Below are 24,240 nucleotides of genomic sequence, written 5' to 3' on the forward strand. Positions count from 1 at the left end.
GTGCTGTGAGATGGATGAGTAAAGGTCAGTGGTTTGATGTTCCCAGAGGGCTGCTTATTACAGGATGTAATCATGGAATCACAGAATATCCTGAGTTGGAAGGCACCCACAAGGATCATTGAGTCCAAATCCTGGCCATGCTCAGTACAATTCCAAGGATCCCACTGTGAATCCCACCCCAAGGGTGTGTGTAAAACCCTCCCTGAGGGTTCACAACATGACCAACACTTTTAAACTCTCTCTCTCAAGGATTTAGTAGGTGGGGTAGCATGCACCATCTGTAAAACCATGGATGAATTGGAAGAAAAGCTTGTGGTGAGACAGGAAAAACCCCAAAACCTGAGCTATTGCCTGAGGTAACAGGGGAATCCCCATTAGAAAGATTTAGATTAGAAAACACATCTGCCAAGAGTTTGGCTCTTGGAATTCCATCAGGGAAGTCCCACCTTATTTTCTTCTAGAGATTAAAAAACAAACAAACAAAAAAATCCCCCCAAACCCATCCTGAAAATACATTGCCTGTCTGCTGTATTATTTACATGCCTAGAACTGGACATCCTCTTGCAGTGCATCCAAATCCTCTCAAGAGATGGTCCCAGGATTTTTCAGGTCCTCCTTTGGACATGCAAGCCTTAGATCCAACTTGGAAATTGTCAGGGAAGTATTTTCTACTGAAACACAAATATCCCCTTCTCACCCCCTCAAGAAACATTAAAGCCTGTTTGGAGGAGTGAAAGTGCAGTACAACATTTAGTTATAAACTGAAGATTTCCAAGCTATGTTGACTTAGAGCATCTGTTAGTGAAACATGTCTGCTCTGCAGACAGTTTTTGTACTTGTGCTGTGCAAGCACATTTCAAACAAGCACAGCAAATGTGCTGCTGAGAACAATCCAGCAGTGCTGCTTGGGTCATTTAGATGACTTAATAGGTCTTTTCTTTTTCCTTGCTATCTGTATTAAATCAATGATTCATATAAATTATGCCAAAGGGAGTTAATTGTTATTGCATGGTATAAAAAGCTGCCAAACTACGGGCAAAACTCTGATTGCAGCGCATGGAATAAAATGGAGCTGTGTTCTGATTGCTGAAAGCATAAAATGGCTGAACCTGTCACCCCTACCAGAACAGCCTGAACTGGAATTCCTGTGGAAATAGTGGCAGCAAAGGAATTGTAGAAGCAAAGGTTTGGTGACTGTGGCATGTTTGGAGGTTTTGGAACATTTGGATGTCTTCAGAACACACAACAAACATTAAATGTCAAATAGCTAGCTGAAAGAACTGTGCTTCTCTGGTGCCCAGATCTGCAGAGGAATTTAGGAATTTAACTTTGTTGGTTCAGGGGGAGTTGAGCTCCTAAATATCTTCATGAGATTGGACTGTGGTCTGTATAATTTAGTTTATTTCTTATCTCTGCAAGAGGGGCACTGCTACCGTTCTCTCTTGAGGTTTGCCCAGCACATTTTCAGGGCTTTTTGAAGAGGAATAGGTGCTTCTCAGGGTCTGGAGCTTGATTGTGTCTTTTCTAGCTTTTCAAGGTTGGACTTGATGATCTTGGCTTTCTTTTCCAGCCTGAAGGATTCCATGGCTCTCAGAGGAATGGTACAGCAAGGGCACTTGAAGACAAGCTCAGGTGCTACACTTTGCTGTGGAATATTTCTCAGTGTAGCCAGTGGAGAGGCAAAAGAGGGTCTGTCATGTGTTACTTAATTTTGATGTGCATTCTGCACTAAATCTGACACGGCCCTTTCCTAGGGAAGCTGCATTTTACATGGAAGAAGCTCAAACAATGAGAAGTTCATGGAATCATGGAATGGCTTGGGTTGGAAGGGACCTTAAAGCTCACCTAGTTCCATACCCCTGCCATGGCAGCGACACCTTCCACTGTCCCAGGTTGCTCCAGCCTGGCCTTGGACCCTGCCAGGGATCCAGGGGCAGCCACAGCTGCTCTGGGCACCTGTGCCAGGTCCTCTCCACCCTCACAGGGAAGAATTTGTTCCCAATATCCCCTTGATCCTGCCCTCTGGCAGTGGGAGGCCATTTCCCCTTGTCGAATAATATGAGAGCTGAAGCACTGCCTGTTGTACAAAGCAGAATGGAAAAATACACACTTTTAGTAATTGTTTGGAGCTAAGTCTGGGTTTTTTTCTGCAAATAAAAGTAGTTTTCAAATAGCACTAGGAAATAAAATAGAGGAGCATGTGGGATATGTAGGTCTGGGGTAGGATGGAGGAGGACAACATCAGGGAGATGTTGGCACAGAACAGTGTTTGGAATGAGAAGGTGGATTTGTTGGAGCCAGTGGGAAAGTTCAGGAGCACCACGACACATCAGAAACTTGGGAAATGGCCGTGCCGGAAATGAGGAAATCCACACTCTGCAGTGACTAAATAATGAATAAGGGACCATTTCTGGCCTGCTCAGTGACCTGACCCCACTGTAGCAGCGAAATGTGTGGGGTAAGGATTAATGTGCCTTAGGCAAGGTCCGTGCTGGGATTGGAACAGGAAATGATTAAAGTCCTTTGCAAAAGCTGGAGGAAAGCTCGTTATTTTGCTCTAATATTATCAGGAATTTTTATAATCCATGTGCAGTGTTCAGGAAGGTGATGTAGTTGAGTGTTGGGGGGCTCCCCACTATGATCTCTTTAAAAACTGGGGAATATTACTCTAAATTTTGGTGAGTTTTCCACCGGCACTGTAATACCTGTCCCTGTGTGGCCTAGGGAATTAAGTGAACAAAAATTAAGTCTACAGTGACAGAAATTGCCAATGACTTCTAGAGGAAGGAGAGATTGGGACTGCTTCAAACAAGTGCTTAATAAACCCCAGTGAAAGAAATGTTGACTTAACTAATTTTTAATTGCTTTTAAGCTCTTAAGTGAGTTTGGTATTGAAAGTAATTAAAGGCCTTGAAAGATTGTGGGGAACTTTGGGAACACCTTTATGGAAAGGCAGTTACTCACCTTAAAATAATTTTTACTGCTACCTAATCTGTCTGAGTCGCTCAATTAAGTACTTAATGAAGTGTGGTTCAGCACAGGGATGCTGCTCAGGTATGGCAGAATGTGTGTGCTTTGGGTATAATGGAAGGCAAAACACCTGATAAATAGTCAATTGTTGCTTTGAGAAACTTTATGGATAGATAAAAAAAGACCAGTCAGTTTTGTGAAGCCCTTTTTTGACCAGGACTCCTTTTCCCAAGGCATACACAAGAACTGGAATGGGTGAATTTTCTAGAGCTGCAAGGTCTCCTTGCAGAATCACAGTTTAAACAATGTTTTCATCAGCGTGGCTCAGTTGATTTTTCAGATGGAAATAACTCCAGCAGGAAGTGTCTCTGTCAATACAACAATCTCCAAATTGATTTTGTTGTCATGTTTCCATTGAGGACGGTGCAGAAAAGATTTCAACGCTGCCTTGTGCGGCTGCAGCAGAAAAACATCCTGAAGGGATCAAGGGCTGTTCTTAACCTGGAATTCAGGTTGAGAGAGGGGACTCTGCCCCTGAGCTCAGGTGAGACCCCACCTGCAGAGCTGCCCCAGCCCTGGGGACACAGCAGCAGCAGCAGCACCTGGAGCTGCTGGAGAGAGCCCAGAGGAGGCCCCGGAGCTGGAGCCAGGCTGGGAGAGCTGGGGGTGCTCACCTGGAGAGGAGAAGGATCCAGAGAGCCCCTTTAGGTACTGGAAGGGGCTCTCAGTGCTTATTTTCTGTGCTCTATTAGCAGTAGGATCTATGTTCCCAAACTTGCTATTCAGCAATGCACTGAGCTGAATGATTCTGATATTCCAGTTATTCTGAGTTTGGAGATTGAAGAAAAGCCCTCCCCAAAAGATGGCCTGGGTAAATTGAAGTAGATTATTAAACCAGGCTAGAATTTATTGCCCTTTGCTTTTCTAAACACAATGAAGTGAAAATCAAGAATGAGGGCATTTGTCTTCAGTGTGTATTTTTCTGGATTACAAACTTTGGCAGATGTGGTGCAGAGCAATATTTCTTGGCAAACTGGCATGTTTGAAAGACTGGCCTTAGAGAAATGAGTCTCTTTTAAATAGAGCTAAATATAAAAGCAAACCAGCTCTCACTCTGTTTAAGTTTCTCTTATCTGCTGGTAGGAGTTCAGATTAGAGTGTCTGACTTAAATATCTCGAACCCACCCATCCTGCTGCTGCCTTGACTCCCAGTTCAGCACCTGAAAATCCAGGGCTTGACAGGAGCACGGAGCCCAGTGCTGATATTTCAGTAGCAGTTGTCCTTTTCCTGCTCTTTGGCTCCAAAAGCAACCTCTCCAGTTTTCCAGGGGATTAGACTCCTCTTTTTTTTTTTTTTTTTTTTTTTTTTTTTTAATCAGTAACTGTGAATAAGTAAAAAAGCAGATGGGATTTGCTGCTTTTCCTAAGCTTGCTCTGCCCTTCTGGCCTTCTGCTGACATCCTCCAAGTGGGAAAGTTATTTTGAGGATACAGTGGAAGTGATGTCAAAGGGAGGTGTGGTCAGGGGTGACATTCAGAACCCTGATGTGTGTCACTTGCCTTGCTTGGGGGCTGAGCCAACAGGATGTTCCTGGAGAAAGGATGATGCCCAACTTTGCCAGTTCAAGGCTTTCCTCACTCTTCTTGCCTCTTGAGTTCTCACTTTGATCCTGCATGTAAAAAATGAAGGAGGATCCTGGGATATTTAATACTCTGGGGTTTCAAGAACCATCTAATTTTAGAAGCTCATTGCACACCTGGAGATGTTGAGTCATTGTGTGTTGTTCCATGGAGTTTTCCTGGAGGGATGTTTTCCCATGGTGGATGTGAGCAAGGTGCTGCTGAACCACAGGCCCTCTTCACCCTCTTCCTTAAAAACTCCTTCCCCTCCTGACTGGCCAAAGCCATTGCTGGTGATTCCCAGCAATTCCAGTTCTTCCACCAGCTGAGTGCTGGACATGGGTCTTTGGCAGGAGGGAGCTCAGGAGCCAGAGGCAGCCCTGGGAGCCTTTCCCTCCTGAGCATCCTCAGTGTTTGGGGAATCCAGGGGTGAATTCCTGCTGGTGCTGCCCCTCTTGCTCCATGCCGGTTCCACGGGCTGTGTCCTGTATTTCCTGACTCCAGGGTGAAGCTGTCCCTGGGAGCCTCCCTCCTCCTTTGCCTGTTCCCCTGGGCTCTGCTGGTCCAGCTCTCCCAGGGCCAGCTGGTGAACCAGATCAGGGAACAGCAAGCCCAGGTTATTTTTAACCTGGATCCCTTCCCTCATCCAAGTCTCAGTACAGCTCTGGGCCACTCCTGATGGCTCCACGGCAACTGCCGGTTTTTAAGGAGAGGAAAGACAGGAAGGTGCTTCCAGCCAGGAATGACCCTGTGGTTTCCTGCAATGTTCTCTGCCTTCCAAAATTATTTCTTTCCATGCCTTTATTTCCTCCTAGGTATTTGCACAGATGTTTTTGCTTCCAGTTGCTCCAGGTGGATCTTTAATTTTATTTTTTTTTTAATGTGCCCTGAGCAGAATGGAATTCAGATCCATTCTGGATAATTTGTATACATTTATTAACACTTTGCCCTATTCTTCCACAATTTAGGTCCTAAGTGCATTAGGCTCCATGACAAACGTCTCTGGTATCCTCTCTGTGGTGTCTCCTTGCTCATGGCTTAACACTGCAGCCTTCACTATTGCCTTTAAATTCTGTTTCTTTAATTCCATTCCCTGTGTGAGTAAAGGTGTCTGAATTAACCTTCACAATGAACCTGCCAGGGCTTTTCCCAGTGTCCAAATAGATTCTCATTAATCCCTCTTTTGTAATGCAGGGAAGGCTTGTGTTGAAGTGTTTTGCTTTGATTTTATTATTTTTATTTTTAAATAGAGGAAAAGGCCACACTGAGGCTGCTCTCACTGAAAGCTTTATTTTTATTTCTAAGACAATGGCTGCATATAAATTTTAATGCTGCACTTTCTGGAGGTTGACTGCTGTCAGTAGAACAGTCAATATTTCCTTCAATTAACAATAATCTTAGATAATGAAATTGTTTTGTTTTCATTACAAAGTCATTTGTGACTTAGAAGCCCCGAGGTGCCTTATAATATATAACTTGCACAAGTGAAAATAATTATTCCAGAGTAAATTCTAAAACAAGTTTGGGAAAATTCTTGAAAACAGGCAGTAAAGAAAGTGAACATTGACTTTTGGGGAACTTTTCCCTTTTCCATTTTGAGGGGTTTGGTTACTCATAGGGCTAAACCCAAAATGTTATGGAATAGGATTTAACCCTGCAGAATGTCAGACATTTGCTGAATGTTTTTATCTTCATTTGATAAGCAGTTGTGGAGTGCATTTTTATGCTACCACTATTTTATCAGAGCCCCCTGCAATCCACCAAAGCAGGTGTTTTAATCACCACATCCTAATTAACTCAATCTATTTTATAATCCATCTACCCAGCTCCCATCACTGGAGTTTTGTGGAAAGAAGAAGGAAAATAATGGATTAAAAGAGAAATACAGAAGAATAATAAGATCATCACTGAAGTGTAGCTACTAAAACAAAAGAAGAAAACTAAATTGGGGCATAGGAGGGAGGATAGAATTAAAAATCCTGTTTGCTGCTTGAAATAGCACATGGAGTTGACGAAGATATTAGGGAAGGAGCTTCCCTACTTAGTAGTTGCAGTAATCTTAGGAAATATTAAGGGATTTAATCTCTTTCATAGTAAGAAGAAAGTGGGAATGGAAGGAGGAATTCTGGGCTGCAGGAACCTGCTTTGGTATCTTTGCTTAACTTGATAAGAGGGATGGAGAGGGACTTTTTATGGGAGCTTGTAGTGCCAGGACACAGGGAGTGGTGTCCCAGTGCCAGAGGGCAGGGTTAGGTGGGATATTGGGAAGGAATTCTTGGCTGTGAGGGTGCTGAGGCCCTGGCACAGGCTGCCCCACAGGCAGGCAGGGCTGTTTTTTGCTGTGTTCCTAAAGTTTTCCCTGACTAAATCCCAGATCACACTCTTGATGAACAGGGCTGTGCCAACAGGACCTCTCAGCACTGTGCTATTTCCCTAGATTTTCCAAAGGCTTACCTTCTCACAAATTCATTTGCTTTTTCTCCTTCTTTAATGAGTGTCTGTGCACTTCCACTCAAAGACACTGATTGGGACTGATTGTTTTTCTGCAAATACATCCAAATTTGGTCAATCCTGCCTGTTCCCTGCTGGTTTTTGAGCAGTGGCAGAGGGCAGGGATGTGTGCTGGCAGCTGGAGAGCCTCCTTCTCTGCAGCTTTTCACAGCTTCTCTCTGCAGCAGCAGCATCCACTCCCTCTGAACTGAATCATTTTGACTTCTGGTCAGGAAAAGACAGAAAAGGAGCCAAAAAACCCCAAAAAAGGGTTAATCTGCTGAGTGGCAGCACAATGCAAGCAGGTATTGATGGTGTTACAGCTAAAGAAAGATGCAGCACCAAGGTTAATGAGAGGTGGGCACTGTTCTTCTCCCTCTCTGTAGCAGCCAGAGCTGAACAAAAGGGGGAATGTTTGGAGAATCCCTCAGCATTAAAGGTTGTGGCAGTGCTGTCCTCCTGCCAAATCCTGGAAACCCTCTGGATGTTCAGCACCATTGCACACTCACCTTTAGTGCTTGTCAGCAAGAGCTATGGACTTCCTTGGTTTATACACACACGAGGATGTGGAAATGTCCCAAAAATGGGGACTTGGGGCAAACTGAGGTATCAGAGCAGCTCTGAAATGAAATAATAATGGTAAAGGTGTGGGGATTGAGGTGTGAAAGCAGCAAAGGAGTGGTTGGTGATCCTGTGGTTGATGCTGAGCCTGGTGCAGCAGGCAAGGCTTGCTTTCCCGAAATCCAAGGGGGGAGGAAGATGTGAGGGAGGTGCTTTTCTCCCCCATTTGCTTGAACACTTATTTTCAGCTTCTCTTTTGCCACAAAAGGAGTAATTTGTTTAATTTTACAAAATGTTACTGAAGCTGTTGGAAGTGGAGCTGCAGCCCACGTCTTCTTAATAAATGAGAGTGTGTATTCCTGGAAGGAAGTTAAAATGGGGCTGTGTTATATTTGGTACCTCCTGAAGTACTGAGGCTACTTTGAGTACAGAATGTGCTCTGAGAAAGACTAATTTGCCACTGCAGAGCTTGATGGGATGAGATTTGTCAAGTCCTTGTCTCTGCTGAAATTCACTTACACTTTCCTCTCTCTCCTGAAGATATTTTAGGGCTCTATCTCTGAATTGAAGGGCCATAAAAACAAGTCAAAAAGCCTGAAACCAGAATTAAATTCCATGCAATGAATATGCTTCTTATAATGTAGAAATACTGAAGTCAAGCACCCTTAGAAACAACAGGTGGAGATGTTCCTGACCTCTTTTCCTGAGTGTGCTCATGCTCCTGCTAGCACCAGAGTTTGGATTATTGGGCCATTGGAGCATCAGCAGGGTGGGTTTTGACTTCTTTCCAAGGATGCCATCTCTGATGGCAGGTGGTGGCTTCCTGCAGGAGGCAGGAAGAAGAAAGATTCAGTAAAAAAGAAGATTTTACTGTTTTCTGTTCATTTACAAATTCATGCTGTTTCATTAGATGCCTGGAAGGGTCTGGTGGTGCAATTCTACAGGGAAAGGTGGGATGTACCAGCACTCCCTAAAAAAACCTCAGTTGTTTTACTGGATTCAATGTTTTCTGCCTCCTGCTTTCTCCCCCAGAGTGTTTTTTGAGTGAATGTAAACTAATACAGGATCAGTGGTTAGAAACCATGAAAAAATATTTAATGTAAACCTTTTGGTACTGGGTTGATTAAAATAAACAACTGTTCCGAGGAGCTGGTCCTGCTTTGGGAACAGTAGGGTTTCTGTTCCTCCCTATAATGCATAAAGCATGTGGAGTGCCTCGAGAGCTTTTTTTGGGTGCTGCACTTCATTTTGAGGGATTTCATTTTCAGTTCTCGGAGCTTTTGTGTCAGCTGGGAAGGGAGGATGTAGGAGTAACATGTAAAACTCAGGCTAAAACCTGTTTAGTCCCAAATCCTGACAAATAGCTGGTAAACAAGTTTTTAAATGAAAGCTTGGACTTTGTTTTCTCCCTCTGGGAAGCTGGGAAGGCCTTGGTCTTATTGCCAGCTCTGGTGTCCCTTCCCTCTCCTCGTACCCTGCGGCTCCAGCGCTCCTCCTTTTTTTGCCTGCATTTCTTACATGTCCCATTTCTCCTTCTGCTCCAGTGGAGGTGAAGCCCACTCTGAGCTGGGAAGAGCCGTGTTTTCTTCCAGCAGGTTTTCCACAGAGCCTCACGGGTGTTTTTCCTCTCTCTCTCTCTCTCTCTCTCTTGCTGCTGCAGAGCTCTGGAATGCTGTGAAGACTCCCAGCCCAGGCACACTCCTCTCCGGATTATCTCCATCCCAAGGAAGCTCGTATCCAAGAGGTACCAATTCTTCCTGTCTTTGTGCCCTTCAGTTTTAGCTGCTCCTCCCAAAACCCTTTCCCTGCTCCCTCCACACAGGAAAGCCTTGGATGCTGTGGAGATTGCAGCTGTTGCTGTTTGATACTCTTCTTTCACTTTGCTACAGAAGACTTTACATTTTCAAATAAGAAGTGATTTCTGGGTCAAGAAATGCATAAGCTGAAGCTCCAGCAACGCTCTGTGCCTGGTGTGTTTTATTGTGTTGATTTACAAAGTTAATAAACATCAGGTCTTCAGCAGCCTGAGTAAAACACACAGTACTTATGTGCTGCTCCCATAAAGAATTGTGAGAGGGGTTCTTTTTTTAGTGTTTATTAGTTTTAATATCTTCCTAGTAAGTAATACATTTTTGTTCTATATTAAAAAGGAGACTTGTGTTCATTAGCTGGGTCAAAATCCCCGGGTTGGCACAGACACCATTCCTGATATAAACTTCTGTCATTTGCCTGGAGACAGGCAAATTGTTTTCTAATAGTTTCTATTTCTTGGGAGAAGAAAGCCGGAAACAATGTTTTCAAATAGAAACTTTGCAGTGTCACTTGGTTGGAGCACTTTCTGTCTTAACTCCTTATTTTGGTTTATAGAGCCCAGCGTGATGAGACCTGAGCAGGTCAAGCCTTTTGAGCATGTACATATATTTTTTTATATATTTATATATATATGTGTGTAAGAGAATTTAATATGTTATAACAGTGGGACAGCATGATCTACAAGAGCTGTGAAACAGGAACATATCTCCTCAGGAAATCCCTCTGGAAAGTATGCTGGGAAAATGTCCCTGTGTGCCTGCCCTTCATTTTTCCCTTAGGGATTCACACTTCCCCGTTGGGCAGAGAAGACACAGGGATGGCTGAAGTGTCTGTCTGACCCCATCCAGCTGTTCTTGTGCAGGAATATGGAAAAACCAGGCTTGACTCTATGTTTTTTTTCCATTTTATGTTTTGCTGCTCACTTAATGACATGAACTTTAAATGTCAGCTGCTCTTGGGTCTGCTGCACTGCGTTGGGATCAAACCTTTGGGCACGCTCTGACCCTTATCCTCACAATAATTTAGCACTCCAGCCCTGCTTTGGGAAAAGCTGCCCTAAATCAATGCCTCCTTTATAGATACAGACAAAATGTGGGTATTTCTTCCTCTCCTGCTACCCCTGCTTAGGTGGGATGGGACAGAAAATGCCAAGGATTTCAGAAAAGCTTTTCCTTGTTTGAAGCAGAATAGTGATGATCCCTTGTCCATCTCCTGCTTCCCCTTTTCCCCTCTTCATGCTAGAAAAAAGGATATTTTTTTTTAAAAAAAGAGGACTTTGAAGCTGCTCCTATCCCTTTTTTCTGTATGGTTCCCCAGTTTGGGCTGTGCAGCCTTTTTGGGATCTGAGAAGCAAAACTCCAGAGCTGTGGAAGGGGAGAGGCAAAGCCAAGGGTGGGTTTGGTGGCTGGTGAGATGGGAGAAGGGACACAAAGTAAGACTGGAAGTGATGGGTGGGAGATCCAGAGAACTAGATTGTGTTTTAAGTGGGAATATGTGGAGTGTTGGCTTTGCATAAGAAAGCTCCTGCTCCAAGGGCTCCTGGTCCAATCCAGCTCCAGATGAAGAAATTTGAAGCTCAGGAGTGGAATTGATGGAGCCTGTGGAGCTTTGGCTGTCCAAGCAGATCGAGGTTGCTCTCCAGGCTGTGATTGTCCTGCTGGAGATCTCCAGCAAATATTTACTTTTGGGTGACTTTATCTTGAGTTGAACCCCTCCCTGTTAGACACAGTGTTCATTCAGGAATCAAAAGGTGGAGGAAATGGAGTTAAACTTGAATGTGTGAGTGCTCCATGTCTTAGCTTACTTAGGTTGTTTCCTGCTTGGGAAATACCCCACTCCCCCACATGCTAATTGAAATTCCAGCAATTGAATAGTTAAACACGGTGTGTCTATAAAATCCATGTGTTTCTATAAATACCTCTCTTATCTCTGTAATGGTTTGGTTTGATGTAAATATTTTTAAATGTGCTTTTACATTAGGCTGGTTTTTATCCAGTGTGTGTGAGTGGAATTTGGAACTGGGCCTGGACTTCATACTTCTGCTCCTCAACGTTTCTGAACTCATGTGGAAAATTTCTGGACTTTAAGTCTCCTGAGCATTTCTGCCAGTTTGGTGGGGTCTTCACTGGGCTGGGAATGCACTGAATCCAGAGCATTTTGCAAGCAGCTCTTGGACACTTTGATGCTGTTGGGAGCATCATTTAGTGAATTTTTTTAGAGCAGGAGCTAATCCTTTTGTTCACAGATCTGAAGTTTTCCTGCATTGCCAGCTCTGTTTTGGAGAGCAAAATTCCTTTCAGACAACATGTGATATGGAAGATGATTTCTGTCAAGCCAAGTTGTGTGCTGCATCCAGCTCTGGGGCCCCCAACATCAGCAGCACCTGGAGCTGCTGGAGAGAGCCCAGAGGAGGCCCCAGAGCTGCTGCAGGGCTGGAGAGAGCTGGGGGTGCTCACCTGGAGAGGAGAAGGCTCCAGGGAGAGCTCAGAGCCCTTGCAGGGCCTGAAGGGGCTCCAGGAGAGCTGCAGAGGGACTGGGGACAAGGCATGGAGGGACAGCACACAGGGAATGGCTCCCACTGCCAGAGGGCAGGCATGGATGGGATAGTGGGAAGAAACTGTGGCAAAAACATTTTAAAAGGGGACTTTTTAGAGGAGTGGATCTGACTCAGAAAAGTATTTGCAAGAGCGTTACCTAGGGTGAAATGCTGGGTCATTAATCTTTATAATTCATCACCTTATACAAGGAGGAAGTTTCCCTATGTGATCTCTTACAGCATCTCTAGGTACATCATAGAATTCCCAAATGGCCTGGGTTGGAATGGACCTCAAAGCCCATCCAGTGCCACCAGGACACCTTCCACTGTCCCATGTTGCTCCAACCTGGCCTGGAATACTCCCAGGGATGGGGCAGCCACAGCTTCTCAGGGCTTCCCCACCCTCCCAGGGAAGGATTTCTTCCTGTGATCCAGTCTAAAGCTCTCTGTCAATTAGTAAAGTGTCTGTCTCCATCTTTCCCTTCAGGTTCCCTTCAGGTCCTGGAAGGTCCCCATTAGGTCACCCCAAAGCTTCTCTTTTCCAGGCTGAACACTCCCAATTCTCCCAGCAGAGCTGCCCCATCCCTCTGATCCCCGTGGTGCCCTGTCTGGATCTGCTCCAGCAGCTCAGCAGCAGCAGTGTGCTCTGTTCAAGGGCTCTGTGGCTGAGGTGAGCTTCTGGGAAACACCCTCCCTGTCCCCCCCACCTTTCCACAGCGCCTTCCTGCAGTGTTCTCCACATTCCTGCCCTCACAAAAGCCGTGCTGGAAGCAGGGGCCTTTCTCTCAGATGTATAATTCAGCCCCTCTTCCCAGCGTGCCAGCCTTGTTTGTGTTGATGAATGAATGTTCCCTGTGTACAGCCTGCAGATTACTCTGCTCCTGGACTGCAGTCCTGCTCAATGTACCTGGTTCTGATTAAGTGCATTTGAATTTGGGAGTGTGCTTAATGAGCTACACCTTTCACAGATTCTTTTGTTAATTCAGAAAAGCTGCCTGCTCTGATTTATGGCTCCAAAAGGGGTAAACTGCCATTAAAAGCATTAATTAGTCTTGCTTGACTGCACAAAGAATAGACTTGGTGTGAGCCAGTTTTTGATTTAGCCCTTTGATTTTTGCCTAAGCTTGTTAGAGGGTCTGTATCTCTGGCTGTCTCATGCTGGATTGTATAATTGGAATTTTGTGTGAAATTCTTGGGCTGAAGGAGGAAGAGCCAATTATAATCAATAAAGTTGTAAGGCAGTTGGGCAGAACTTTGCAGATAGTTTAATACAGAAATGTTCCTTTTTAACATGTGGAAGTGATGACTTGGGATTGTCAGATTGGCAGGAAGGATATCCTGAGGGTTTGCTGTGAGCTCTGGGCACTGTTGGTAAACCTCAGGAAGGAAAATATTCTCAGGAGCCTTGGATCTGCCCATTCAGCTGCATGTGAATCCCAGAATCCCAGCATGGCTGGGCTTGGAAGGGACACAAGGGTCATCCAGTCCAACCTCACTGCTCAAGGAGGATCCCAAGAGCAGGTAACCCAGCACTGTGTCCACCATCCTTGGGATTGTGGGTTTTGGCTATCCCCAGGGAAGGAGACTCCACACCCCTCTGGGCAGCCTGTTCCAGTGCATGGCCACCTCACAGGAAAGTTCTTCCTCCCCTTCAGGAGGAACTTCCTTCATTCCAGTTTCTTCCCATTGCCTCTCATCCTGCTGCACCACCCAGCAGAGCCAGGTGGTAGCACTGGTGGTTTTTTCTCTCCCTCTACATCTTTATCCATTTTCTACAGGCTAACTGGAAAAAAACCAAAAAGCCCTAAACGCTGGAACATTGTCTGAGTTGCATCCTTGGAAATCCTATATTATATTGATGAGTGTATTTCAGTGTCTGGTAGTTCCTGTACTTCTCAATTCTGGCCATCAATTCTCCACACAAAAGTTTGAAAATTAATTGAAATGCAAATCATAGCCTAAGCTTTCTTTCCAATAGACTTTCCATAATTATGCTTGACTGCAAAAAAATAATTCCATTGCTATAATTTTGGTAATTGCCTCTGGTCTGTTTGAGAATTAAGATTTCCCTCTGTCTGTATAAGGTTTCCTTCTCTCTTAGATATTATCACATTAACTGCTCCATAAAAAGAAGGTTGGATTGGGCTTCCATCCCAACTTGTCCTTAAGGAGCCAGCAGTTGGATCCTCCAGCTCTGCCTTAATTTCCTGGCACAACTAGAAGGTTCCTTCTCCCTTCCTTCTCCCTGCACGCCTGGACAGATGATGGTGGTACTGTAGGACTTGGGAGTATTGAACTGGAAATATCCTCTGGATATTCAGGGAGATGGGAACTGCCTTTAAAATGCATTTTTAGCAAAAACTGGTTCCTACCAGCAGCACAGATATGAAATGACAAATGTCTTTGGAGGCACGGAGGTATTTAAGAGCTGTATTCCCTTCCCTGAACCATCCAAGTCCTTGGGGCAGTGAGTTTCCAGTTTCTGCCATGTTTGGCAGATGGATTTTCGGGTAAGAGTGAAAGCCTTTGAGCTGCTCTTTAGTTTTTCACTCTCAGTCAGCACATCCTTGGAGAGAAGTCCATCATGTTGGAAGCACTGGAACTGCCAGGGAAGTGGGAGCTCCCCATCTCTTCACAGCAACAGCCTGGGCTTGGTTATTCCCAGCTGCCACAAATGTTCCCAGCTTTGTCTCTCCATTATTTGTTTTCCTTTCCCATTGAAGGAAGTGGTTCTTTCCAGTAGGAGAAGCATTAAATTGACCTAAATGCTTTGTTTGCCAAAGTAGCTCTTTGAAGTGGATCTTTCAAGTTTCTTATGTGATCTGGGGTTTGATGAGACACATTTTAACCCAGCAATCTCATAGTGAGGAAGGAAGGGAGGGTGGAAGGAAGAGAAGGAACCTTCTAGTTCTGCCAGTTTTGATCCCAACTTACACAGTTTTCCACATTCCCTTTTAACACTTGACTTGTGCTGGAGCATCCAGACATTGCAGGGTGATCTGTGGGATCAGCAGGATCTCAGTGGCCAGCTTTTCCAAGCATGTCTGCAGCATTAAGTCTCAAACTGGAAAGGTAATCCCCTCAGGAGGCTTGACCTACTCTTCAAATTACTTTCTCCTGTTCTTTTGAGGCGTTGGCTTTTATTCAGATGGTTTTTTCCTCCTCATCAAGGCATCTCATTTAATTGCTGTGACTGCCAGGCAGAAACCTCACTCTCACTCTTACAGACCTCCTTTTCTTCAGCTCCTTCATAATAAAGTGGTTTTTGGAGCAGGGCCAGGCCTTTAGCCCAAAGTGTCTTCTGGTTTCATATCAAACAAGGGACAGCACAGCCAGATTGCTTCCCTAATCCCTCTTCCCAAAGACAAAGGTGTCAGCACGGTCTAGACGTTGGTGTTCCATGTGCTCATTCAAGGCTGAGGGTTCCCCCTCTCTCCCTTTCATCCCACACAATTGTCCTCAAAGCCTCCTAATCTGCCATTGCTCAGTGGGTGAAATCCCCCATACAATTTGGGATGGATGTGTCCAATTTGGGAGTAGGTGGTCTGTGCCCCTTTGGAGCAGTCAGTGAAACAGGGTGAGTGAGTTCTTGCTGCTGTACAGACCAAGCATTTAAAATCTCTTTTTTCCCCATATTCATGCTCTATCCAGCCAGGAGATATTACACAGCAGCTGTTCTTAAACTTTTATATTTCTTTGATGGTTATTTAATGTCTTTCTTTGGGTCAACATTTTGCAGCTTTTCCATGGGGGAGTGGGTCCTTACAAGCTACAGATTTGGAGTAGGAAAAGTAACAATTCATCTGGTTTCCTGGTCCTTTGAAATTCTCCTTCTGGTGATGTCAGGCTTTGACCTCTTCTTTCTTTGGAAGTGTTCTGCTGGGAAGTTTAGCTAATGGGAGATCATTAGGATCCTGTTTAGCCTTGGATGTGGTCTGGTTGTGTAATGGAGAGGTTAGGTACAAAAAAATTAGGAAAACTGAAGACAAATTGATAGCAGGGAAAATTCACAAATTCTTTCTGCCCCAAGTTCTTTCTCATTTCGGAGTTCCTTACAACCCTTTTGGGGGAGGAAATTTTCCCTGGGAGCAGAGTCTGACTCCCCCAGCTGCCCTCTCCTGTCAGGACACTGTGGCTGAAAATTCCTTGGCACTTCAGTGTGCTCCCTGTGCCTGTCTGTCAGTCTTTCTGCCTGTCACAGCTGGGAACAAGGAGAATGGTTGTGTTTTGTGTGTTCTATACAGCTGAGTGTGTCATTTCAAGTTAAAAATAAGACATCTTTAATGTCAAGATTGCAAAGTTCAAAAAGCAGAACGGGGCTGGTAGTCAGTAACTGCACTTTTCAGTTCGTTCTATATTTATGTGAGGCCTTATCAGCAGGATTTCTGTCCAGGATTCTCTCCCTAAAAGTCATTCATCCATGGAAGGTGTCTTGGGCTGAGGGCTATGGCAACTGGGGGATAATTAATTACTTATAACTTGTGAGGCCACCTAAAAATAAAGTTCCTTGTTTCTTCTCTAGGCTCTTCTCTAGGCATTTAAAATATCTTTAAAATCTCTTTCAGCCTGTATTAGTGGAAGGTGTCCCTGTTCATGGGAGGGGATGGGAATGAGATGGGCTTTAAAGCCCCTTCCAACCCAAACCACTGTGGGATTCTATGGAAACAAGCAGCACTCTACATTTGTGGAGCTGCTGTTGCCTTGTCTTTGAGTAGGTCAGGTTTGAAAGGTGTTTCTTCAGCAAAAGTGCCTGGAAAAGGGCTGATTATTCATCAGAAGTCAGCAGTAAAGGGGTTTGCTGTTGGTCCCAGGTACTGCTCAAGATTATTTTGCCAGTTCATTAAAGCTTGGATGGGGATTTACCAGCTGATAGCTTTGGTTCCCCTGGTGGACTCGGGCTGGAGCCCCTAAACATTTTGCATTTAACGTTGAAATAAAGTGGGATTTTGGAATGAGAAGCCAATCCTCCTGTTAGTTTAGAAAGGATTACAGGCAGAGAGTTTGCAGGCTGGGGACAGTAATTGTGTGTAGCTGTGCTGCATGGGAAGACCACAGCAGTTTATTCACCGTTACTGCTCCTCTCCATTTCTGCTCTTCTTGGGGTGGAACAATGACCCCAGAATGTCACAGCACACCCTCAGGCTGCCTTCCCCCAGCTGCCAGAGTGCAGGAATGGCAGCTCCCCATCCCCGTGGTGCTCCTGGCCTGCCAGAGCATCTCCCTGCAGTTCAGTTGGGAATCATTGCTCCATTTGCCACGTGCAGCTCCAGCCTGGCTGCAGAGCCTTCAGTGGAATTCACGGCGCTCTGCCAGGGCGCTGCATTGTTGTCAGAGCCCCTGAGCTGATAAAACACATCCTGACTGCATCCCTGGCATTGCATTCCTGCATGTGAGCTCACTAACTAGCCTAGGAATTTGTTGGGTTCAGCCCTGGGGATTACAGAGTGGGTGTGGGTGTTCTCAACTGTAAATCCATATATTTTATTGTTTGAAAAATTCATTTTCCTGAGGGTTATTTGGCACTGCAAGTGCATCAGCAGGATCTCTGTAATGCAATCAGAATATCTTCTACACAAGAGGAAATGTGTATTCTTTTTCCTCAAACAAAAAGACAACTTGCTTTACGAGGAAAAAAATTTCCTTTCACAACCTTAAAATAATTCATTGGGGAAAAAGAAAGCTTTTTGTTTTATGAAGGTTTTGTGTCTGCAGGATCCCAGCTGAATGCCATGTAGGAATTAAGTAGTGCTAGTGTTGATTTTTAAAAAAAAATTGGAATTCCTTGGCCATGGGAGGTTATCAGTCAAATCCTGCTTAGAGGAATTGTTGTAACGTGCTGCCTTCAACACCTCACTGAGTCATGGGGATGGGCAATAATGTGAGCAGAGTGGGCAGTGTTCTCCTGATAATTTAACTAAATTATCAGTTGTAGTAGGAGTATCTGTTGGTAAAATGAGAGGAGAAAATCACCCTTACACTTACATTGTCCTTGTTCTCATCCCCCTGCTCCAGGGCTTGCTACCAGTGCAGGGAGAGCATTGCAGGATTCCCTGTGGCTCTGCCTTCCCCTGTGTGTGTGTTTTTATAGAGTTCCTCCTCTTGTCTGCTCCTTTGATTCTGCTTTTTCCTCAGAAGGCCACACACAGAGCTGAACCTTCAGTTCTCCTCACCATTGTCATCTTTTGTGCCAATTTCTTTATCCTTTTCCAGTCCCACCTGTGAAATAGGTGTGGTTTAAAAAAAGAAAACCCAAATGCCAGGTTTATGATCCCATTTTTGTGTTGCTCTGCCGTGGCTCACAAATGAGGGTCAGCCTCAGAACAGACACAAATGAGTTTTAGTGGCTCTTGAATATTTTTGCAGGCTGATGAATTTAAAGCAGTGGGAATTAAAATGTAAAGGTGCATCTGGGAAAGGGTGTCCCACACCTGCTCCATCAATGGCACCAGAGGAAAGGGCAGGAACTGAAGCCCAGGAAGTTCCACCTGGACAGAACTTCTGCCAGGGACACCTTCCACTGTCCCAGGCTGCTTCAATCCCTGTCCAGCCTGGCCTGGGCACTGCCAGGGACCCAGGGGCAGCCACAGCTGCTCTGGGCACCAGTGCCAGGGAACAATTCCTTCCCAATATCCAGCCTATCCCTGCCCTCTGGTAATGGGAGGCCATTGCCCCTGGTCCTGTCCCTCCATCCCTTGTCCCAGTTCCCTCTCCAGCTCTCTTGGAGCCTCTTTAGGCACTGGAATCAAGAAAAAGAAATGCAGCATTTAATGCATTTTTTAATCATTTGGCAATTTCATTTTCATTGCATGGATAGAAATATTACAGCATTCAATCAAGCATTTCAGAAGCTCCATTATAAGTGATTTTTGGATAGCCAAAAATTGCCTCTAGGGGATCTTTCTAAAACATCAGCCACTGCAATAGGAGCAGGATTTATTGTTTTATTCAGCACACACACGTTACCTTGCATGTCTCAGCAGATGATTTTGCTCTCTGCACTTCTCTCAGGGCTCTCTGAATCTCCCAACTTAATTATGACTATTATGAATAATTTAATCTCCACAAACATTGCTTTGTCTCTTCTGTCTCTTTCCCAGTTTCCACTGCTGGTCCCTGCAAAGGCTCTGGGAGCACCTTGCTGTCATCCTTTTGGAAGTCTGACAATCCCATGTTTAATACAGGCTGTTTCCTATTGCTTAACTACTCCCTAATCCATAACATTCCCTTTTCCTATTGTCCTACAACTTTAATTTTTTAATAGTGTCTCGCTGAGGCTTTTGTAAGCAGCTTTTTGAGGTGGTTTATTCCCCAGTCCTGGACTCTTTAGCCACAATTGAAGGATTTGGGCTGAGTTATTTTGCTTCCCATGCTGTGTCTGTTTATCTGACTGAGGGCACTGCAGCATTCCAGCCACTTTGCTTCATGGGAGAGGAGACATTGGCTAATTCCATGATAATCCTTAGGACACTTGTTAAAGATAAGGACAAGTCTTGTGCTGTTCCATAGTGAGAGATTTGAATGTGATAAAGGATTTTCAAACACATCATGGACAGGGCATTCTGAGTTTCCCCTGACTTTTAAAGTAAACAATATTTGATTCTATTGACTTCACCATATATTTGCTTTCTCTTCCCTCATGGAGTTCTCTGGAAATTCCCAATCTTTCCATTCTTAGAATAAACACGGAGCAGATCTGTATGTGCTATTTTTACTTTCTAGCTTGTTTAAGGTGCTCTGTAGTTTTGTTTAAGCTCTTCGTGGTTTGGATTTTGACTCATTTGCTTCCCATGACTTTGTTTTTCACTGAGCATCCTCCTCCCTGCTCTCCTGTTCCCCCATTTTTTGGAGGTTCTCTCTCATTCCTCAAGCAGACCACAGGCAGAGGCTGTTGCCTTTAATTTCCCCACCTTTGGACTCTTCTTACATGAAATGATCCATATTTTAAACCCTCCTGTGAACAGATGCAAATTTCTATGTCACCCTACTCACTTTAGAGAACACTGGCTTTTTCCCTGTCCCAAATAAGATTTTATTCTTGGCAGGGAAGAGCTGAAGTGCTGTTTGTTTGCAGAATTTCCAGATGACTGACGGCATGCTCAGCCCTCGGAGTCCTCACGGTAAACACAGCTCTTGCTATTGGAAAAACACATCAGAAATCCCAAAATAAAGCAGGGAATGTACAGTATTCCCACGTTAGGAGCACCACGTGGGGCTTTTGGTGGCAGTTTGTTTGATTCTGAGATGTAGGAGAAGTGAGATCTTTCAGATCTGTTCCAGGGAGAGCCAGAACATATTTTTTTTCTTTTTCCTACTCATCCGGAAACACTTAGGAATGAGCAATTCCACCTCTTTGTCTTGTTGATGGCTGTTTTCTCCTGGTATAAGGAAATACTTTCCACTTGTATTAGATCATTATCTCACAGGGATGTGGAGCAGATTTCCATTTGCTGTTCTTGGCTGGGGAGGGCAAAATGAGAGAAATCTGCTGGAAGCTGGGGAAAAAAACCTGAGAATATGAAGTGCCTTAAGCTGCTCGACTGCGTGTTCTGACTTAGCCTGAAAATCCCTCTTTTTTGGGGTGCCTGTGGTGAGAATAAGTGAGGAAGACACTGTGCCACTCATGGGGTTGCTGCTGTATTGTTATTTTTATTTGGGGCTGGCAAAAGTTGCCGGTTGGATGCTGAACCCCGGGATGTTGGGATGCCTTTTGTAACTCTACCAGTGCTAAATCCCTGTCCCCCAGTAATTCCCAGCTCTTTCACCTGTGTTTCAGGAAGCCTTTGAAAAGGGAGTTGTCAGGTCAGATGGTCTTTCTTTAATAACTAGAAATCCCCTGGAATTTCTTGGTAAATACCCTGTAGGATATGCTCCTGGTATAGGTACCCAGCCAACTCTGGCCTTGGAATAGCTCAAAAGCCATAAGTAAATATGTTCTTGGAATTACATTTTAAAATTGGTTTTCATATTTAACTGGTTTTGAAGTTAAAACCTAATTATGAATATTAAATTCAGGTTAAAGAATCCAATTTTCTTCTAGTTCTGCTTTAAATGACCTGCCAGAACTCACCTGGTGGTGACAGGTTGGGAAGGAACATTCTCTGAGGTGGCATCACTAACATGCAGACTCCAGCCTAAAACTGTATTTTAAACATTAATTTGCATAGAATGGAAGTCCCGTCTTTCAGAAAAAAAAAATAATCACCTCTCCCCCAGCTGGCCCTATCTATGATGAGCCTGCAGTGGAAAAATAGGATTCATGCTTTGGAAAAAGGGGTGTTTGCCAGATTCTCATCTGAATTCTAAAGAGCAGCTTTGGCTTTGAAATGAGCCATGAGTTCACGGTGCCCTTCTATGGATGAGTGAATGAAGGATGGATTTGGGCAGTGCTGTCTGTTTTTCTGCTCCTTTGTGTGACGTGGCCAGTGCCGGACATAAAATCCAGCGGAAAATTCCCCCATGTGTTTCGTGTTGCTGGAAGTTCAGGTTGTGCTGCTTGATTCAGAAGGGGACAGTGAAACACATGTTGGCAGCAGTTGAAAGGGACAGTGTTTACTGGTCATCCCAACTGGTCTCATCCCAGGAAACATCAGCTGTTTGTGCTGCTCAAAGCACTGGAGCGCTTCTGGAATAGGGGAGCTCCTGCAGCTGTCCCAAACTGGCTCCTCAGTGAAGCAGTTTTACCCTCTCCAGGGTGCCTTGGATATGATGTAGACATCTGAGGGGCCAGTGAATTCCAGCAAAGCCATGACAGCCACGAGCCCCTCCTCAAATTGTGGCTGATTTCTGGGCCAGGGAACTCCTAAGTGGTGCAGTTGGCTGATTGGGTATGTTCTGGTCTTGTTTTGCTGCTCTGAACCAAGATCACTGTGAAGAGAATGAGAATTAATTGTAGCACCACTGGATTAATTGTACACTGGAGTTCCTGCCCTCAGAGTTGCTGAAAGTTTGTCTGGATAAGCTCAGGAGCAGTACAACTATCTAGTCGTCCCAAAGGCCCATAAGTGGAAAAACTTTGGGATTTTGAATAAAAAATGAAAAGAAAGTAGACACACAGAGCATATAAATACTTTACCCATTGTGCATCTTTTCTGCAGTCATTAGATACCTTGAAAAGATCCCTTCCAACCCAAATCTGTGCATGATTCTGTGATCCTGATGGTGAGGAATGGTCAACTCTGCTGTAAATTACAAAATCTGATGGAAGCTGAATTGGTGCAGTCTCACTGACCATCTTGGACTCTGCTGCCTGAAAAATTTCATCCCTCTATTCCAAGGCTCCTGAAAGCAGTTACTCTGGAGCCATTTAGTTGTGACATGACCTGGCTTGTGTCAAAATGACACTTCGCAAGAAGTTAATAGAGCCATCTGTTTTCTCATACTCTGATTGCTCATTGAGCCCAAACAGCTCCATGGATCCAAGGAAAGCAGGGAGCCAGAGGGGCCAAGTGTTGAGGGGCTGTTCTGAGGCTCTCAGTGTGGGTTGAGACTCCATGGCTCAATCTCCCATCCATGCCTGCCCTCTGGCAGTGGGAGCCATTCCCTGTGTGCTGTCCCTCCCTCTCTTGTCCCCAGTCCCTCTGCAGCTCTCCTGGAGCCCCTTCAGGCCCTGCAAGGGCTCTGAGCTCTCCCTGGAGCCTTCTCCTCTCCAGGTGAGCACCCCCAGCTCTCCCAGCCTGGCTCCAGCCTTCAGAGCATCTCCGTGGCCTCTTCCTATCATTTAGGAATAGCCAAATTTCTTTCATTTTCAAGGCAGATCTCTGTTATTTCCTTTGAGTTTTGCTTTAGGTTTATGGATATTTTTAATGTGGTTCCAATGCTGTGAACAAGAACTTTTGACTTGTGTATCTCTGAATTTGCAGTGATTATTGACCGAGGTGAGAAAAGGAAAGTAAATCACTTATCCTGATAGAGGGTGGATTCTAACCACATACTGGGAACAAATTCTTTCCTGTGAGGGTGGGCAGGCCCTGGCACAGGGTGCCCAGAGGAGCTGTGGCTGCCCCTGGATCCCTGGCAGTGCCCAAGGCCAGGCTGGACAGGGTTTGGAGCAACCTGGGATAGTAGAAGGTGTCCCTGCCATGGCAGGGGTGGCGCTGGATGAACTCTGAGGCCCTCCCAACCCAAATTCTGGGATTCTGTATCTTTCCTTGTCCTCTTGCTGTGTCCAAACCTGGCAATGTGTTCAGAGCATCTTTGGGTGACATAGCTGCTCTTGGCATCGTGCTGCTGATCCAGCCAGCCAAAAGTTGTGGAAGACTGGAGCTGGAAAAATGATGCCTTGTTCTGCAAGTTCAGGGATCCATAATGATTCATCTTCAGGCTGTTTGCAGCTGAGGGAGCAGAGCAAGACCCAGCAGTTGCTGATGGTGAGAGCAGGGGAGCTGCCAAGGCACAGGCAGTGGCATTCCCTGGATTCCCTGGCTGGAAGGCTTTCCTCAGCCTCCCTGCTGAAGAGAGAATGAGTTTTTAGATGCTTGAAGGGCCTGTTCAGTGCATCTCTCCTGACTTCCTCTCAAGCAGACCTGGGACTTTATGTATAATGTCACCTTCAGGTCAGTAGCTTTCAGTTAAACCAGTGCTTGTGCTTCACAGAGATCCGTATTCCATATTGCATGGGTTTTCCCCAAAAAAGGAGTCATGGAATAGTTTAGAAATCTGGACAAGTTTAATTCTGTGGAGCAGCTTTGGATGAATTTGAAACCTCTGTTAGTTGCTGTCTTTGGATTGATTGGTGATGGCTCTGTCAGGAGATACACAGACCCATATGAAGTCTCCAGCTCATGTCAGGAATATGTAGGATATGTGAGATATGGACCAGCAGATCACCTCATTAACTCAGTCACCCCAAAATCCTGGACAGGAGGGAGCCAAACCCCCCGCTAGCTGCAGCACAGCTTCAGCCCTCTCCTGGGACATGGGATGCAGGCACAGACATCAGGTCACGCCAAAGCAGAGCAGGGTGAGATGTGTGATTGCCCCAGGGCTGATGCTGAGAAAAAAGTGATGTGCAGCCGTAATTAACAGCCACTTAATTGAGTGATTTGCCCAGGCTGTGTAGGACACAAAGCAGGATGCATGAACACCCAGCCACGGATGTTTTGAGCTTTGCAGGAAATGATCCGAGGTCGTGGGCAGAAGCTGCTGGAGCAGCTGTGAGCCTCTTTTTTTTGGGAATGTTGAGAGTTCCCAAACCTTTCCAGGGCTGCACATACTCACTGTTCTCATCACCCCTGGGAAAGTAAACCTCAGAGT

The 24,240-nt window shown here is 45.1% G+C and overlaps 1 protein-coding gene across 4 annotated transcripts in view; it reads left to right on the forward strand.

Moving 5' to 3' along the window:
• Positions 1–24,240, forward strand: part of FAM168A (family with sequence similarity 168 member A) — a 128,860-nt gene that overhangs the window by 29,362 nt on the left and 75,258 nt on the right. For 3 of the 4 annotated variants that reach the window (XR_011677018.1, XM_071417939.1, XM_071417940.1), the window contains exon 2: positions 9,301–9,384. The exons of the other annotated variant lie outside the window; for it this stretch is intronic. The gene's annotated coding sequence lies outside the window, so the exon portion shown is untranslated. The remainder of the gene's footprint in view (positions 1–9,300; positions 9,385–24,240) is intronic. 4 annotated transcript variants of the gene reach the window in all.

This window comes from Agelaius tricolor, unplaced genomic scaffold, assembly GCF_023055355.1.
Source record: "Agelaius tricolor isolate 1412-34295 unplaced genomic scaffold, bAgeTri1.0.p SCAF_71, whole genome shotgun sequence".
NCBI lineage: Eukaryota > Metazoa > Chordata > Aves > Passeriformes > Icteridae > Agelaius > Agelaius tricolor.